Source organism: Rhodnius prolixus, unplaced genomic scaffold (assembly GCF_049639745.1).
Source record: "Rhodnius prolixus isolate KJV_2025 unplaced genomic scaffold, Rpr scaffold_1, whole genome shotgun sequence".
Lineage (NCBI taxonomy): Eukaryota > Metazoa > Arthropoda > Insecta > Hemiptera > Reduviidae > Rhodnius > Rhodnius prolixus.
Window position 1 is genome coordinate 27,682,570 of NW_027411581.1, and position 18,880 is coordinate 27,701,449.

Sequence of the window (18,880 nt, forward strand, 5' to 3'; positions counted from 1 at the left end):
ACCGTCAACTTCAAGTAGTGGTGATTGTGAGGTTTGTGATACACAATATGATGATCATAATGAGAATTTTACCAGTGAAGTAACTGTTGATGCTGAAGACACAGGTGATGTGAACTGTGAAACTGAAGATGAAGGTACATTAAAAATAATTAATTCCATAATCATCCTTCTTTTAATGTTTAGTGTGTGTAAGGGTCCAGCTTTTGTCAGAGAGAGAACATTTAATTTAGGTATTTGAATTTTCTGGGTTTGTTTTGTAATTGGGGTTCATTACCTTATTTTAAGAATTAGGACGTGGGAAAAGTGAATAAGCTATTCTCAAGGAGGAAAATCAATAATTAAATTACTAAAGGTGTGGGAACCGCTGAGTCGACACAGTATCGTATATAAAAACTGGGCTACTGGCTGGCCCGGGTCTCACTTTTTCGGAGGGGCCAGTTGTCCAGCGGAGGAGCCAGCCGCCTTGCGGAGGAGCCAGTGGTCTTGCAGGGGAGCTCAGTGGTTCCGGCGGAAGGAAGACCCATGCTGTGGAAGAGGTTCGTCGGCTGGCTTGTGGCTGGTGAGTTGTAGCCCAGTAGTAATTTAATAGCGGTATTTGTTTAGCCCCAGTATGGTCGACTCAGTGGTTGCAAAGACTGAATGGGTTACTTACGAGGGGGTACCCAAAAAAAACCGGAATTATTTTTTAAAAGCTATTTATTTACAAATTTTTTACAGAACAACCTTATCCCCTTCAAAATACTCTCCATTACAACTAATACATTTGTCCCACCGGTGCTTCCACTGTTCGAAACATTTTTTGTAGTCATCTTTAGAAATGGCTGACAGCTCCTTCTTCGTTTTTTTCTTGACCTCTTCAATGTTGTCAAATCGGTGACCTTTCATGCCCTTTTTCATGCGTGGAAATAAGAAAAAGTCGCACGGAGCCAGGTCAGGCGAGTAAGGTGCGTGGGGCAGCGGAACCATGCCATTTTTAGCCAAAAACTGTGTAACAGAGATGGCTGTGTGTGCAGGTGCATTGTCGTGGTGGAAGAACCAGTCTCCTGTTTGCCACAAATCGGGTCTTTTTTGGCGAACACTATTGCGCAATCTTTTCAAAACTTCCAAATACAAGGTTTGATTGACGGTCTGACCTGGGGGGACAAACTCTGAATGGACTACGCCTTTGGCATCAAAAAAGCAAATCAGCATTGTTTTGATGTTTGACTTGACTTGACGACATTTTTTTGGTCGGGGTGAAGATGACGTCTTCCATTGGCTCGACTGTTGCTTTGTTTCTGGGTCATAACCATAGCACCATGACTCATCACCAGTAATGACCTTTGACAGAAAGTCTGGATCAGTTTCAAGCTGTTGTTTCAAAGCACGACATGTTTCAACTCGATGTTCTTTTTAATTGTCAGTCAGAACTCGAGGAACAAACTTGGCAGCAACCCTTTTCATCCCCAAATCTTCCGTTAAAATTCGCTGAACCGAGCTCCAAGATAACCCACTACTCTCTGACAGTTGATCAATTTTCTGTCGACGGTCTGTGAACACCAGCTCTCGAATTTTTTCAACATTTTCGTCGATTCGGGCAGTTGATGGACTTCCAGAACGAGGTTTGTCATCAATCGACATGTCGCCATTTTTAAACCGAGTAAACCACTCGTATACTTGAGTTTTTCCCATAGCGTCATCTTTGTAAGCTGTTTTCAACATTAAAACACTTTCAGCAGCATTTTTGCCGAGTAGAAAACAAAATTTCAGAGCTGCACGTTGTTCACTTAAACTTGCCATCATAAAAAACGAAAAAAGAACAAAACAGCGCTGGTAAAAACAATCACTGCAGATGAACAGAACAAGCCAGGCTGACAACACAGGCAGGACTGAACTGGCAAGGAATTGCGCTATACACGTCTAGCGGCAGAAATGCGTACTACATAAGCTCCATGCGCGGCAACGCAATTCCGGTTATTTTTGGGTACCCCCTCGTATAGGTGAATGAATGAATTATTTAACGTATTGATGTGTGGGGATACGTATTAGAATGTATTAGAAGCGAGGTTTTATAGATAATTGTATAGTATATTCAACTGGGTTGGTTTATGTAAGAGTTTGTGTGTTGTTGTTGTTGTTCTATCTTAATGTGTTTGTTGTTTTTCTATTTTAATAAATGCTGTAATTATTTTGAGTTGTGATTGGAGTGGCCACTTCCCGTTTCCTCAAGGTACGCGCGAGTCAAGGGCGGCCGGAGCCCCTTACAGAAGAAATCATGCATATTATGTGTAATAACTACATCCCCTTTTCTTATAGATTCCTGACCAATGGTTGTTGATATATTCACATTAGAATGATGTTTTACGTCTTTTTCACGTGGGCTTCCATTAATGAACAGTTTAGCAGTACTCTGGGTACCACCACCAGTATTGATTCGGAAAATTAACATCATTTATTGTAATTGAAATGTTGCAAGGAGTTTCACCTAGCATAAAAAGCTATAAAAACACCTCTTTAACAATTTATGTAAATCATAAAGATTAAATAAAGAAGAATGTAATTAAAGCGGCCAGCGCCCCTTACAGTGTGCGAGGATGTGAGTTATATACGTGCATATTTCAGTTTCTTTATACAGGTGGAGTACACCCTGTGTGTTACTATTATTAGAAAGTTATAGGTCAAAGGAAGAAACCCTTAGAAGTGGGAAAATGCCTCAAAAAAAAAGTGTAAGAAGCAATAGCGAAGCATCTAACACTAAAAGGATATCATGTAACTGGGCCGCAATGCTCGTCTAAGCTCGAAGCTTAAATGGTGGAATGGAGAACTTCCGAATCTGAGAAAACTAGTTAGATGGAAAAGAAGAAAATATCAACGCACTTATAATGATGCCTTTTTAAGAGAAAACAGAAAGATAGAGAATATCGAGACAAGAAAGGCGTATCAAGAAAAACTACGTAATATATTTAGCTAAAATTTAATCATGGAAATTATATTGTAGTAGTGCTGGAAAGCTTGATGCCTGGAATATAGATTATAGAACAGCTCCAGAAAAGATGAAAATGCCTCGAAGTTTTAAAAAGTTTAAGAGAAAAAAAATAATGTCTTTACAACGTCACTTAAGGAGATATTGGAGGCGCTTTTGGAAGGCTTTCTCCGGAGCGACAGCTTGGATGACGATTCTTATGAGCACAAGAAAAAGCGATTGGAAATGAAATATGGAATTGACACTACAGATGATAAACCATTATCAGAGTATGAAATAGAAAGGGTAATTAAAACGTTTAACCCTAAAAAAGCTCCAGGAAGAGATAAAAAACATAAAAAATGAAATATTAATGGAAGTCTTCAAAGCTGATCCTAAGAGTATAACGTTATTCTACAATATGTGCTTAAAAAGAGGAATTTTTCCAAAACACTGGAAGCGGGGTACTAATGAAAGCAGTACCTAAACCAGGGATAGAAATGGAAGACGGGCCAGCAAAATTCCGACCAATTAGTTTGCTACTTGTAGAGGGGAAAGTGTTAGAAAAGATTCTAATTAAGAGAATCATGCATTACTCGAACTCTCACAATAAACTCAGCACGAGATACTATGGTTTCAGGTCGCAAACTAGCACAGAGGATGTAATCTATTACGTTTAGGAATTCGTAAGGGCAAATCTTAGTAGGAACAACTGCTTGTTTTTGCTCGGCTTTGATGATCTCTTTAAACGTTGAGCTTCATCGAGCTGCAATTTGACACGAGTAAGTGATTAATTATTACTTTCTCTTAAAAGGTAATTTTAATGACATAATAGACAAATAGTAATAAAATACTAATTATTATTAATATTTTTCAGACTTATGCCCAGGTTTGGGATTTAAACATTGATTGGGCGGTGGGAAATTCCACCCCCAACCGTTCAGGAGCCCTTAGGCCCCATTATTACGACAGCGAAGAGGAGGACATTTTTGACAAAGTAATTAAATAACAATATAATAGAAAATGCATTATTGTTTTATATTGATCTTGATATATATAATTAAACAAAATATTTATTATTTCTTTCCTTCACAATCTATTATCCCCAAATGAGTTCCCTCTTCCAATCTTTCGGTCGCCGATTTATTGCAGGAGGAGACTTCAATGCAAAACATCTCCATTGGGGTAGTAGACTTGTCAATTCCCATGGCCGTCTTCTTTCCCAAGGATATTCCTTTTTCTTCCCCGATCATCCCACCTACTGGCCATCAGACGCAAATCGTGTTCCTGATATAGTTGATTTCTTTATCTCTTTTGGTGAAGGATCCGTTTTCACAACCGCACAGTCCTGAACGAACTATCTTCTAATCATTCTCTAGTGCTCCTAACCCAAAATATATCAACTATTCCTAAGCCCTTAAGACCCTCTCTGATACAAGGTCCCTTCAACTGGAATTATTTTAAAACCATCCTTGATAAATCCCTAAACCTTAATATCCCCCTGAAATCCGCTGATCAAGTAGAAGACTCTGTACAATATCTTACTAACAGGATCCAACATGCAATCCAGCAAGCTATTGGATATACATATAATATAACAAACATACTCCTGATATACATATATGTGAGATTAGAGTCTTGTCAGCTTCCTTTGAAATGTACCATTTTAAAAAGGGTATTTAAAGTGGTGGTACAAGTTATTAGTTTCGCCTTTGGATTCTCTTCCAAGAGTATGTTTTGCAAGGTTAAGGGAATTGATGGAAAAACAAGAGCTCCCCTTTAAACTGGGCGGCTCACCTATATTATATGTTAGTTGAGATCGGTGTCCAAGACATATGGAAGTTACAGGATCCGGAAACTCTGTTTAGTAATTTTAAAAGTATCCAAGAAAATTATAATAATAATTGTCAAAGTATTGACGTAAATAAAGCTTTGAACTCGTCATACAACATCCACTTCAGAAATGTTTTAACCTCCCCCTCTCCATCCTGCACTCATATCTTAATTTGAATCTAAATTTTGTAAAGTTAAAAACTTGTTATGGGTTGAAAAGAAAATAATAAGCAGGTCGGTCACCCTGATGGAGGAGATAAAACAAAACAAAAAAATAATAATAAAAATTAAAAAGGGAAAAAATTAATAACCAAAAATAATTAACAATGATTTTTATATTTTTCTTTGGGGGGGGGGGGTCAGTCATTTTTTTGGGCACCTCCTAATAAAGTGAATGTTATTTTGTTTATTTAAAAAAATTAGGCTTAGCAGTAGTGGGAAAAATGAAAGAATTAGAAGAGAAAACAAAAATAACTAAACAAAAGAAGAGAGAAGATCAAGGATTGCAGCAGGCAGTGGAAGCTGGGAAATAAAATTAAAAAAAAAAGCGTTAATACAGAAGAGTTGGTTCTGACGCTTGGAACGACACATGTATTGAAGGAAAAAAATAATTTGGATTCTGGAATAGCTTGCGTTAACCACGCAGAATTAAGCAAGCTACAGCCAAGCAAAGACGCACAGAGCGATAACCTGGTGTCTGACAAATTCGAAGTTCGCTGAAGGAGAGCGGTACGTGTGGCAGTGACCCCAGCGCTGGTGGAAAGCTAGGTAAAAGGAAATTGGACAAAGTGAGAAGTGAGCCAGTTCTATTTTGAACCTTAGTTTTTTTTATTATTAATATTATTTAGGTATAATTGTTAGGAAACATATTGCATATTTTTGGCCAGCTGGGTTTCAATGTAATTATCAGGTTTTTTTTTTGGTTAATATATTATTTCATAATCTATCTAGAATTTTCTTTTTGGCTATCAATTGTATGAGGTCTTTTGCTGGTGCAAGATAATCTGACTGATTGCCCCGTTAATTGGAACTAGATAAAATAAAATAATTGTACTGCTTCTCCTTATTCCTTTCCTCCTTAGTGACTGTCTGCCTATAATTGAGGCATAGATCTTCCCTTTTCAGCGATACTTACTGGTTCAGGTATTGGGGGTTTTTCGCTGTTGTTCCTCCAAGGACCATTACTCAACCCATAAGCATCCCCTCTTCCTACTCCTTTGTTTATTCCTTTGTCTTCCTTTATTTACTTATTTATTTTATTTCTTTTTTTTTCTGTATCCGATTCTGATTCGACCTTGAACAACAGCGTGGCGCTCAAGATAAGTATAAACCACCCTTCCCCACACCCTTCTTCACTGAGCTGGTGGCACTCCTTTACCTCCCCCATCTAAGGAGGGTAACAGCTTTAATTATTGTGAGGGACATTTTTAGTTTATTATTGTTTTCATTTCAGGGGATTATATGTTGTAGAACTTTAACTGTAGTGAGAGATTTTGAATATAGGTGTGTATGTATATGTTAGAATAGTTAATTAATAATAAATCGCTACTAAATAACTGTGTCTTTTCCTCCCCTCTACCTGTGTGAATGGTCGTGTCAGTGTGATTGTGCGCTTGCAGTAGCTGAAGGAGAGCGCGCGCTGTGCAATAGGTAGGTAACAGAGAGGTTCACAATCGTACATCTGAGAGCAAACATTTTTGTACTGAATATAATGTTAAATACAAAATCCCTTAAGGAGGAGAATTAATGATGACCACTTGGCAGCAGCAATAAGAATAAATAGAACCAAATTTGAACCAGACATAGAAAAAATGATGAAGGAAGATATGAAGCTATTTCAAAAAAGTCACTAATGTCGTTTTTATGTTGATTCGTTGATAAATTTCATCATAATCATTTAATAATCTGTATTATAAATAAATAAAAACAACTAATTAATAAATAAGAACCCGAAATAAATATAAATTAATTTATTAAAAAAATAAATATATACATATTTATATACAGGGTGATCCATTTAAAACCACCAATCGCTAATAACTTTTTAGAAAAGCGGAATTTCGAAAAAACTCATGAAGTAAACTATGTTTTTTTTTTGGTCTAGTTTTTAAATTTTTCAACTCCGATGCTGTATCTTCATTTTTGGCTGAATTACGGCTAAAAACCTGATTGAGGTTTCATAACGACCACTGGTTTTGACAATGATTATGAAAACTACATAGAAAACTGTGAAAAAATGACGTTAACCCCGTTTCGATATCCCTAATATTTGTCGAGATATTTAATATCAAAGTTACAATTTTATCTTTTCGTGATCGGTTTTCAATATTAATTTTCCACCAGAAATACACGTTTTGTGAGGTCCTCTGACTGCAACAAATGTTGTTTGTGATGCAAATAACCAAAATAATAATAATTGAAGATTTTAAAACATGTAGTGTAATGTAATGGTTGTGGGTGAATCCGGATAAATTTGTTATATCATCAAATAAAAGCAATCATCACATCATTTTATTGCACCCAGTAGGCAAGACTTCTTGACCTATGATTACGGTAAGAATATCTTGCCAGGGATGGGCGGGTGTTGGTCTAGTGGTCAAGAACTTGGTTTAGTGAGTGGGAGATCCCCAGTTCGAATCCCGCGTATGACTACACTTTATTAAAAAAAAGTATTAAGTATTATAAGTGACTGCATACGCGGGATTAGAACTGGGGATCTGCCACTTACAAAACCACGCTCACGACCACTAGACCAACACCCTGGCAAGATATTCTTACCGAAATCATAGGTCAAGAAGCCCTTGCATACTGGGTGCATTAAAATGGTGTGATGATTGCTTTTGTTATTCTCCAATCTCCAATTATTATTATTATCCAAAATCTCTAATTATTATTATATTATTTTTGTTCTTTGCGTCACAAATAACATTTTTTGAAGTCAGAGGACCTCCCAAAACATGTATTTCGGGTGGAAAATTAATATTGAAAACCGATCAGGAATAGATGAAATTGTAACTTTCATCTCAAATATCTCAACCAATATTAGGGATATAGAAACGGGGTTAACGTCATTTTTCACAGTTTTTTATATAGTTTTCATAATCATTGTCAAAACCAGTGGTCATTGTGAAACCCTAATCAGGTTTTTAGCCGTAACTCCGCCAAAAATAAAGATACAGCATGGGGGTTGAAAAATTTGAAAACTAGACAAAAAAAAAACATAGTTTACTTCATGAGTTTTTTCGAAATTCCGCTTTTCTAAAAAGTTATTAGCGATTGGTGCGTTTTAAATGGATCACCCTGTATATACGGCGGCCCTCGGTAATAAACCAATAACCTTCTGTGGCCCTTTACAGACAAAGTTGGCCCACCTCTGCTCTAGAGAGTTCCAGCATTGACTGGCCCCCTCTCAACATGCCTCGGGAGGATTATGCCGCTGGATCCTCCAGGATTCAGGAATCAATCTGTGCTTAACTTCATATAGACCACCTTTACATGATGTATATATAAATAAATAAACTGGAGTTAGCCAATTGAACACTCTCAGTTGAGTTTTAAAGCGGTGGTTGAACGTTCTTTCTACTCCGAATAGTAGCTTGCAAAAAATATGCTATACTCGCTTGAAAAATTTGATAGATATAAGTATTCCGTTTTATTGGTTAATGAGTTTAATTAATATGCTTCGTACAATTGGTGCAATGGATGTATGGGATAGGATGCCCAAAGTTATGATTACCTCAAAATCAATGTGAACAGTTTAGAAATAGGGTTCAGGAATCATGAACAAAAATACCATCTCAAAGTTGAAGAGTCATTTCCGTAAGATCAGTTATTTTATCTGCAGAGTTTATTTAGATATCCCTAATTTATGGAAAATACCACTTATCTGTTAATTACGAATGTGCCCCCACTCTGTTTACAGGAACTAAATATGAATTTTAGCTGGATAAAACTTACACTTTCTGTTTAAATTCATCCGACAGTTAATTTAACTTTTTGTTATGAATCCCCTTTTTTCAATATAAGCCGTTTAAAGTACCTATCACGGTATAAGTCTGTAAATAACAGTGTTGCCACTCTTTTAGATGAAAAGACCAAATAAAGATGAATAATATATTTTATTTTTGTATTTCTGCAATAGATAACCGCAGAAAAAAACAACTAATGACATCATAATAAAGAAATAATGTCTTATGTTAATCTTTTCTATGATAAATGCTATAATATACTTCTGTTAGGAAATAGCCTTATTTGCTTCTACATTTGAATTTAAAATATTATTACTATTAATTAAATTAGGATGGATGTCATTTTAACCACAACGTTCTCGAACAATGTTGTGAAGCCAACTTTTTAGTGATGGAGATGGAAACAACGTGTTTTTCTCTTCAATAATGTAGGAAGGGATTAATAGAGAATAATGCGAATGGTATAAAATCACTATTACGGTTTCACTATCAATGAATAATATCAGATAGCACGCTCTCATTACCCATATTGTGTTACACACTTGTCAGGTTACAACAAAAAAATACCTTCCTTCACTAGTATTTTTAATTGAACTTTTCATACGTTAAATATTAGTTTTAATTGAAGGATTATTTAATCATGTATATATAGGACATGCAAAATAATGTGAACGTTTTGTTATCCAAATTATTGTTCACAAAGATCAAATGTTATATAAAACCAAATTACAATCCGAAATTGTAAGAGATCCGGATGTGGCTCATGATTCCCAGGTGGCAGTTAATTGTTTAATCAAAAATATTAGGAATTCCGTTGATTTGGGCAGTGTTGAACAGAATTAATTGGCTTTAAAAGTTAGTAATTGAGAAAGAGAGAAAAGCACAGGAGTATCAGAGTACGCTTCTTTTACTATTTGTTGATTTCGAAAAAGCTTTCGACAGCGTTTATACTGGAGTAATAATGAAGACCTTAAGAAAAAATGGGATTCCAGAAGAATATATCAACATATTTGAGTACGTTTATAGGAAAGCTGAGATGCAGATAAACCTGGGAAACAAGAAGAGATTCGTTAAGATTAGAAGAGGCAGGGAGATGTTCCCTCTGCGAAAATATTTGGAACTGTTCTGGAAGAAATATTTAAAAACTGCCATTGGGAAAAATATGGTATAAACGTTAATGGCGAATGGTTAAATACGATGAAATTCGCAGATGACCTGGTTCTAATAGGAAAAACTAAAAATGAATTATCAAATATGTTGAATGACTTGGTCAGGAATTCAAAAGAATTAGGCTTGAAAATAAACCCGAAAAAATCGAAATTAATGAGGATAAACAGTAGCGATGTTATGTCAATAAGAATAAATGAAGAAACAATTGATGAAGTGGAGGAGTTTATTTACTTAGGACAGCTAATAGATAAAGAGGATAAGTATGAAAAAGAAATAGCAAGAAGAGTGGGAATCAGCTGGGGAATATATAATAAATTTAGAAAACTGTTCAGGTCAAATGTGAATATAGAAACTAAAAAGAAACTATGGAACAGTGTTGTGAGGCCTACTTTGGTATACGCTATTGAAACTTGGAGCCTGTCAAGAAAAGACATGAACAAACTGAGAAGAACTGTCAGAAGCATGGAGAGAAGTATGCTAAAAATTACTAGAAAAGAGAGGAAAAGTAATAGGTGGATCAGAAATCAGACTGATCCCGGTGGATATAGTGAGGGTGATATCGGAGAGGAAATGGCACTGGGCTGGTCATATTGTACGGTCGGAGGATGGTAGATGGACTAAGAAGATTTTGGAGTGGTACCCCAGAGAACAGAAAAGAAAACGTGGGAGACCAAAAATCAGTTGGGACCAGGAGATGATGAAATGCTGCGGTGGTGTTACTTGGAAAAGAGTGGCCCTCGAAAGATCTGAGTGGAGAAGAATGTGCCAAGTATATGCAGAGGCATGGCTACCACCAGAATGATCGCCTAAATTAACTATTAGTTAATGTCGTACAATAGTATCCAAAAAAAAAAATGTCAGTTAAGTAAGAATGTTAATTATTTTATTGTCTTCATTTTCAATTGGTTTTGCTGTTTAGTTTTTGTTTAAAAAAAGAAAAATACGTTAATTTTATGTGTAAATTTTAGAATGATAATATTAAGAACAAAATTAAAGATGTGTGAAATTCGATTAAATAAAAAAAATAAATAAATAAATAATTATAAAAAAAAAAAAAAAAAAAAATTGTAAGATCTGTGTTAAAGTCAAACAACTTCACCACCCATGGTGGCCACAGCTTCGGTTGACTTAAATATTATGTATTCAAATGTATAATGTTTAATAAATGGCAACTTTAACTTTAACTTTAATTGAGAAAGAGATCTTCCAGATTGTTGAAGTTATTCCGCAGTTCAAACTCAGGTTGTTATACTTGGAAGGGGATAACTATAAGAATACCTGTCACACAAAACGCTATAATGATAATTTAATACTTGGGGAAAAGGATTCTAAAGATTTTTGGTTTTTAATTAATAACTTTTAGAAACGCAGTTTATAGTGCTGACCTAATGCAGTGCTAATGAACTAGTAAACTACTTGAAGCAATTGCAGAATTCACCCCTAAATGGTCATTCGATCGCTTTCGCCGATCATTATACTGAAAATCAAGAGTTAGACAACAGAATAACATGTGCGGAATTGGCACATGTTATGTTATATCCAAAGCTAAGGTGAATAAAGGGCCCGGTAGGGCCATGATTTCCTTTGAGTTTTTAAAGAATGCACCAGTGGGATTTCTAGAGGTTATTATATGTATATGATTGAATTTTTGTTAGGGGTTTTATTCCGGATAGTTTTTGCACCCCGTATAAATAGGGTGATCCGTATTAACCCTCATCTGGTAACACACTCTTGACAGACGCCTGTGATTACAAAAAGTGTCCAGCTGTTAAACACAGACTCTCCCGAAGTAGTAGGGATGTGTCTTCAGTTTTCCTCCCTGTTTCAAAACGCTGTCCCAGACTGCTGTGGACAAAGATACGTGGGAGTAGCTTCACCTATTGCCGCCGGAAGTTAGTGGCCCCCTGGCCCTGGCTTTGTCTGGAAGCCATGCGCAAGCTGAGCTGGCCCATTTATCTATCATTGTACCAGTTTTGGCAACAACCCCCTAAGTAACTGTTCCATTGGTGGATGAATTGGTCAATGGAGCTTGCCCATAGACAGTTGCAGGGATTGGTCATCCCAAACCTTAGGCCCTTCGAAGGAGATGTGCTTCAATACAGGGAGTTTAAGCAGTCCTTTCAGTCAGAACTGCAAAAATTGTCTTTCCCTGCTGCCAAGAGGCTCCAAACCCTCAGATTATGTTTGATCAGCCCCCCCACCTTTGTCTATCATCCAGAATGCCACACCCACGGAAGAAGGATACCTCTATGCCTGGGAGTCCCTGGACTCCCAGTATGAAGGAAGGCTGCGAATTGCCAGCGCCACAATAGAAACCTTCCTTCAGTTTCCAGAGCCCGACCCTAGCATAGAGAGCTGTATAGCCTGGCTGTCACAAAAACAAATTATGCTGGACCAGTGCTAATTCTGTATCTAACTAATCTGGAGAAGGTATTCCAAGTGTTGGTGGCGTCCCCCAACCCCTTGTCTACCTTCTATCTGTTATTATATTTTAATCCAACAGCTCTCCCCCTTTATTTGATTTAATTCCCCCCCTCCATTCCAATTACTTTCAAGTGTACTGGGATAGGATAGTGATATATTTATATTGTCGACCGAAGAAAACAAAAATTAGCAAACCGTTGCCAAGGTAATTCAAAATGAAACGTGGCAGTGGATCATTGGTTTTCGTCGATAGCAATTGTCGAAGAATTGAGCCATATCAATTTGAGTTATGTTGAGACTATGAGCGACTAAAAAACAAATCCCTCCTGAATTTTATCCAAATACAAGAAGGGCATAAGATTCAAGTCTATATGGATTTTCAAAAGATATTTTGTAAAATATTTGTTTCTTATCTCCCTAAACCAAATAAAGCTGTAAATTTGGTCACATCAATGCATAATTCTAGATTACGACTTATGACCTTATAATGCCTAATAATGCTCAGCTTTCATCTGGAAATGATTGTCTCTCTATGGGTCCTTCTCTACATCCAGCAGCGCGCCGATAATATTAGATGATTCTCATCAAGTCTGTTGTGGAGAATAAAGAAGTCAAGGAAATCTACTTACCACTCTGCCTGTGTGGGACTGTTTTTCAGGTAGTCTTATCTATTATTTCATACGTTCTGAGTATCACAACATAAACTGTTCGGCCTCCCCCGATTAGAAGTTTAAATTTCAACTAGTTCGCGCCCCAGTGTTGATAGGTCGATTGCACCAGACAGTTGACAGAACTGTGGAGGGAGAGACTCTGGTCTAGAGTCGGTGTGAATTCATTCCTATTTGTGGTGTTATCTAAGTGTCAGCCTTTCTGGAGACCTTCGTGTTTTAAAAGTCGTACAGTTTTATCTCAGTCATCACCCAGATTTGATAATTGCCAGGGGAAGAAAAGCAGTGATTGTAGTGTGTCAGTGTTTTTGATTTGGTGAATTGTGTGTAAAATTAAAAAATAGAGTGTGCATTGTAGAGCACATGTTGGTCACCCATGTGGGTTTGAAATAAAGACAAAATTGTAGTCAGATCAATTTCTATACAGGTCTAGAACTCCCAGTTGAGTGCTTCTGTAGATTATAAATATAATTACTTTGTTGTTAAAATCTTTGGTGTTCTGAGTGTTGGTGGCGCCCTCATCCCTTTGAATTTCAGGTAATACTAATTAGTCAGCTCTCCCAATTCTTCCATTTTCCAATTTAAATTAACATTTAGCTATTACAGCTATTTTTCTTGGATAAAATCCAATATTTGGCACTTTGAACGATTAGTAATAAATGTTTAGTTACTAGTGTTTACATTTACTTATTCAACGTGTACCTACAATAATGATAGTTATAGTTACTAATTGTTACTTTTAACATGCCAAGAATAGTGTTTCAACCTTTTGAACGTCGTGATATGTATGATGTTCTTTTAGAATGTAGCAGGATTGCTTTAAGTGCTGCTCAATTGTATGCGGAGAGGTACCCCGACCGTGAAAGACACCCAGATTACTTCACAATTTTACGTGTAGCAAATACTTTTCGGGAATCTGGATCTGTTGTGCCAAATTTAAAAAAATCGGAACTTTCCAAGACCTGTCCGTTTCGTTTGACAATGAACTTGATGTACTTCTCTGGATCCGAGAAAACCCTTCTTCATCCGTACGTAGAATCAGTCACGAGTTAAGAATCGCGAAAAGTGCTGTTTGGAGGATTATAAAAAGCTACGACATATGACCTTATAATGCCTAATAATGCTCAGCTTTCATCTGGAAATGATTGTCTCTCTAGGGGCCTTCTCTACATCCAGCAGCGCGCCGATAATATTAGATGATTCTCATCAAGTCTGTTGTGGAGAATAAAGAAGTCAAGGAAATCTACTTACCACTCTGCCTGTGTGGGACCGTTTTTAAGACTACCTGAATATCACAACTATGGTTTTCAGTTTTTCGGTAACTCACAAAACAACGTAAGTTCTAACGAATTATTATCGACTTGATTTCTAAAAGCTTTGTAATAAGTTGTTACATATTTTTATTCTTATATTTTCAATAATCTAATTATATTTGTAATATCGAGGCCCGGTCCTCAAAGGTCTCCTCGACCTTGAATTGAGGGGCTAGCCAACCCTACGTCCACGCCGTGAGGACTGGGCAACGCGCTCTTTGAGTGCGGCCAACAGGGCAATGGCGGGCCTGGCGGTAACCCACCGCGGGCCACCTTTTTAGTGTGCCCCCATCCTGCTTTCCCGTCCAACCCGATCCTTCACTTCCTCTATCGTGGGATGGGGGGTGGATTAGGCGCCCCCTCAGGTAAGGGCGACCCTGCGAACATCCCAGCCCAACATCGTACACGGGGAACATACACAATTACGAACACACACACAACAACACGTACACGCACATAATACAGACCTGTTAGTAGGGCCCAATCCAAGGTGTTACGCGTTCCGTGCCGAGGGATTGATGGCACAGGGGTACTGTGTCGATAACGGAGCCTCCGGGGCACCGGGCGTAACCCCGGAGTATTTAGCCTTGCCCGGCTAACGCGGGGCTCTGGTCGGGTGGACGACCCTATCCCTAGCTACTCGTGGGAATTATATGGGTGAGAAAAAGGAAAAATTAAAACTTCAGGCATGGATGCCATCGAGAACTGGTGCGACAGGCCATGGGGAGGGGAGTAACCCCACAACCAGCACAGCCAAAGCACCAGGTAGTAGGTCTACGGTGACTGCCCAAGGCACAGATGGTGGGGCTCCCGGTCCCGCAGCCATTATGGCCACGGTGGAAACTGGCGTCATGCCAGGGACTGCCAAAGGCCGGGTCTGCGGGCCTGGGGGCTCCTCTGTCCAAAAGGCCAAGGCAAAGGCCGGGCGAAGCTTTAAAGCGGGGTCGCTAGAAGCGATCGAGAATATGACAGATAAGGACGTCCAAAACGCCAGGCTGTCAGGGCTCTCTAGGAAGGAGCGAAATAAGAAGACGGGGAGTGCATAACTCCAGAGTCGTCATTTATTCGGATAGCCAGGCTGCTCTGCGGGCAATTGACTCGTGGGAGATCAGCTCAAGGCTGGTGTGGGACTGCCTAGGTGCACTGAAGGAAATTAGTAGCCATAATAAGGTCTTCCTGGTTTGGGTACCTGGGGGCACTCGGGTTACAGAGGCAATGAGGCGGCGGACCGCCTGGCCCGGGAGGGTTCAATGAGGGCGCTTATCGGGCCGGAGCCGTTCTGCGGTGTCTCAAGATGCCTCAGGAGTGCATCCATTAAGCTATGGATGCAGGATCGATCAAGGGAATGGTGGGTCAAAACTCCAGGCCAGAGACAGGCGAAAGAGTTTATTCATAGCTACTCGCCTAAGCTAACTGCAGAATTACTCCAACTAGGCCGGGTGGCCATAAGGATAGCAGTTGGCATTCTCACTGGCCATTGTAGATTAAATAAGCACATGCATCGCATGGGCCTGGCAACGGATAGCCTGTATAGAAGAGGAGACGGCACTGCATGTGGTATGTCAGTGCGAGGGGCTGGTCTGGCTATGGTACCGCCTCTTTGGTAAAGAGAAGCTGGTGCCAACAAGCCTCAGCCAGGGCCCTCTCTCGGACCTATTAAGGCTTTTAAGGCAAGCAGGACTCGAGAGGGTGCTCTGATTGACCACCTGGGAGCCCCCCCCAATTCCACAGTTCGGTTAAGGACAGGATAGTGGGAGGGTTACCAATTAGGGGGCCACAATAGATCCTTGGGGTGTCGCGGTGGCGTAGGCTGAATAGCCAATTCCCCCGGTAGAATCTATCTATCTATCTATCTAATATCGAGGCCCTGAGAAAGACAATAAATTTGTCGAAACGTTGGCGTAAAGACTAACTTGCTGTTTTTTATTTTGGCCGAATCGTCGCTAGTTCAATCCTAAATACAATGGAATGAGATCGAGATGGCTCTTACATTGTAGTCCTAAAAAGAAATAATAAGATAGTAACTAATTACAGAAGGTACTAAAAAACCCTTAACTAACAGAAGAAAGTTTGGTAAGCAGAATATTGTGGTACATATTCCAGGAGTAAAAGGTGCGGCAAAAAAGGCTGAAAGCATTATACAGTCCTGGGGATGTCTGATAGACGATGAGATGCTAAATCAAATTGTTACCTGCACTAATATTTATATACAAACTATAGAGAGTTCATTTTCCCGTTCAAGGGACGCTAAACTGACCGACTCACTAGAAATAAATGGCTTATTGTACCTTGCTGGCACTCACCGGGGCGCACGCCTAAATTTAGAGGATTTATGGGACACTAGTGGTGATGGGATACAGACTTCGACTGACAATGAGCTTAAGACGCTTCAGGTTTCTAATGAGTTGTATTAGATTTGATAACAAAAGTACAAGGAAGGAATGGAAAAAACTGGATAGACTGGCTGCAGGGAGAGTAATATTTAAGAAATTTGTACAAAATTAAAAAAAAAAAAAATTACTCGCTCGGTGAATACGATGCTGCAAAAAAGAACTTATGAAAGCGGAAGACCGCTTATTCAACAATTGCAGATAATGGCTGGCTCTAAGGCAAAAAGGAAGTAAATATCACAGTCATTTAATAAATTTACTATTATGTTTACTATTTGTATTATGAAGATTTGATTTTGACGTGCCTTTTGTATTTTTATATGTTCAGGCAATTAAAAAAAATAAAATAAAAAATGTAACAACTGACGAAAAACTAGAAGCGTTTCGTGGTCGATGTCCGTTTCGACAATATATTGAAAATATAAGTCGACGCCGATTACTGAATTTTGGAAATTTGTACCAGAATCGAAGTATCCTGAATTAAAAATGGCTGCTTGTCGAATTATTTCAATATTCGGAACATCGTAATTATGTGAATCATTTTATTCCACTTTAAAATTCGTGAAATCCAAACACCGATTCTGTTTGGATGATTAACTAACCAGCATCTGAAAGAATCACTGAGAAGTGCTGTCACCGATTATTCACCAAATTTTAAAGAATTATCAAGAGAAGTAAAATAAATGTGTTTAATTTTTAATATTTAAATTCAATACACATATTTTGTACTTTTATTTATATGTTTTCAATAAATATAATTTCTGTAAACAATTTTTTTTTAATACCTTTTTTGCATACCTTAATACGTATTTAATTGCGGCTCGCGAAAAATTTCAAATTTTGAAAAATGGCTCGGACTATCAAGGAGCTTGGCCACCCCTGATATATTCCGTCAAAATATGGCACTAAGATATTTGCTCGCCTATATTTACATTTCTAATATCGAGATACATTCCTTTAAGAAGGAAGTCTCTGTTGAAACTATATGAAGAGTTTTGAGAAAATAAAGTTACCACGGAAGAAGCCATTTGTCAGCAAGACAAATCAGTTGAAAAGAATGCAATTCGCTGGGGAATATTTGAAAAAAGATGACAATTATTGGAATGATGTTCTGTTTAGAGATGAATCTAAATAATGTTTTCGGAAGTGATGGAAAAGTTATGGTGTGGGGAAAAGTGAATAAAGAACTTGAAAAGAAAAATTTGCGACCCACAGTAAAATATGAAGGTGGTGGAGTAATGGTAAGGGGTTGTATGGCAGCCTCAGGGGTGGGTGAGTTAGTATTTATCGATTTAATAATGGACTAAAAGTTTTAGTAAGACATTTTAAAGAGTAATTTAAAGAAAAGTGCGCAGAAATTGGAAATATTACCTAATTTTTAAATTTTATCAGGATAATGATCCCAAAAATACAGCTCACATTGTTCAAGAATGGCTACTGTACAACTGTCCAAAGGTACTGAAAACACCATCACAATCTCCAGATATAAGCCCTATTGAAAATTTGTGGCAGCATCTGGCTAATGAGGTGGGTAAACCATCACATTTCACATAAAGAAGAGCTGAAACGGGTATTATTGGAAGAATGGTGCAAGATCAGCCCTGACTACACAAAGGTATTGGTCCAATCAATGCCAAATCGTTTAAGGTGTGTTCTAAGACAAAAAGGATTGCCAACAAAATATTTATTTAAATACAAATATAATTTACTTTAAAAAGTTTGAATGAGTTGAAAAACGGCAAAGATTCTTCTTCAAAAAGCTGTTCAATCTACCATTTAATAGCCCTAATTATATTATAAATTTAGAATTTAGAATTAACAGCATGACAACGCGCCGGCCCACACCGCCCTCTCCGTGAAGCAGTTTTTGACAAAATTTGGCATGACACCGATTGTCCATCCCCCCTACTCACCGGATCTAGCCCCCTGTGACTTCTTTCTTTTCCCTAGACTCAAAAAAGGCATGAAAGGAAAGCGTTTTGCCACTGTAGAGGATGTTCGGCCTCCAGGAAACTCCGCGAGGCACCATCCAGTCTGAGGCCAGCGGGGATCTTAATGTCATTAGATGCCGCCACCTTACTGCCAGACTGGATCAGTGGACCAGAAATGTCCAATTATTAGACCCAGACTCCCTTGAATCAGTCAGCCGGTGCCAGTAGCTCTCCACCATTTT

At 38.2% G+C, this 18,880-nt stretch overlaps 1 long non-coding RNA gene across 2 annotated transcripts; it reads left to right on the plus strand.

Annotated features, from left to right (window-relative positions):
* The first annotated feature begins 383 nt into the window (after positions 1-383).
* On the plus strand, positions 384-6,790 carry LOC141458290 (uncharacterized). Of its 2 annotated transcripts, none has more exons than XR_012460873.1 (3): positions 384-559; positions 3,582-3,938; positions 5,198-6,790. It is a non-coding gene; the product is annotated as an uncharacterized lncRNA (long non-coding RNA). The 2 variants fall into 2 exon arrangements; XR_012460872.1 differs by lacking the exon at positions 384-559 and having other exon boundaries at positions 2,300-3,723; positions 3,819-3,938.
* Positions 6,791-18,880: the final 12,090 nt, after the last annotated feature.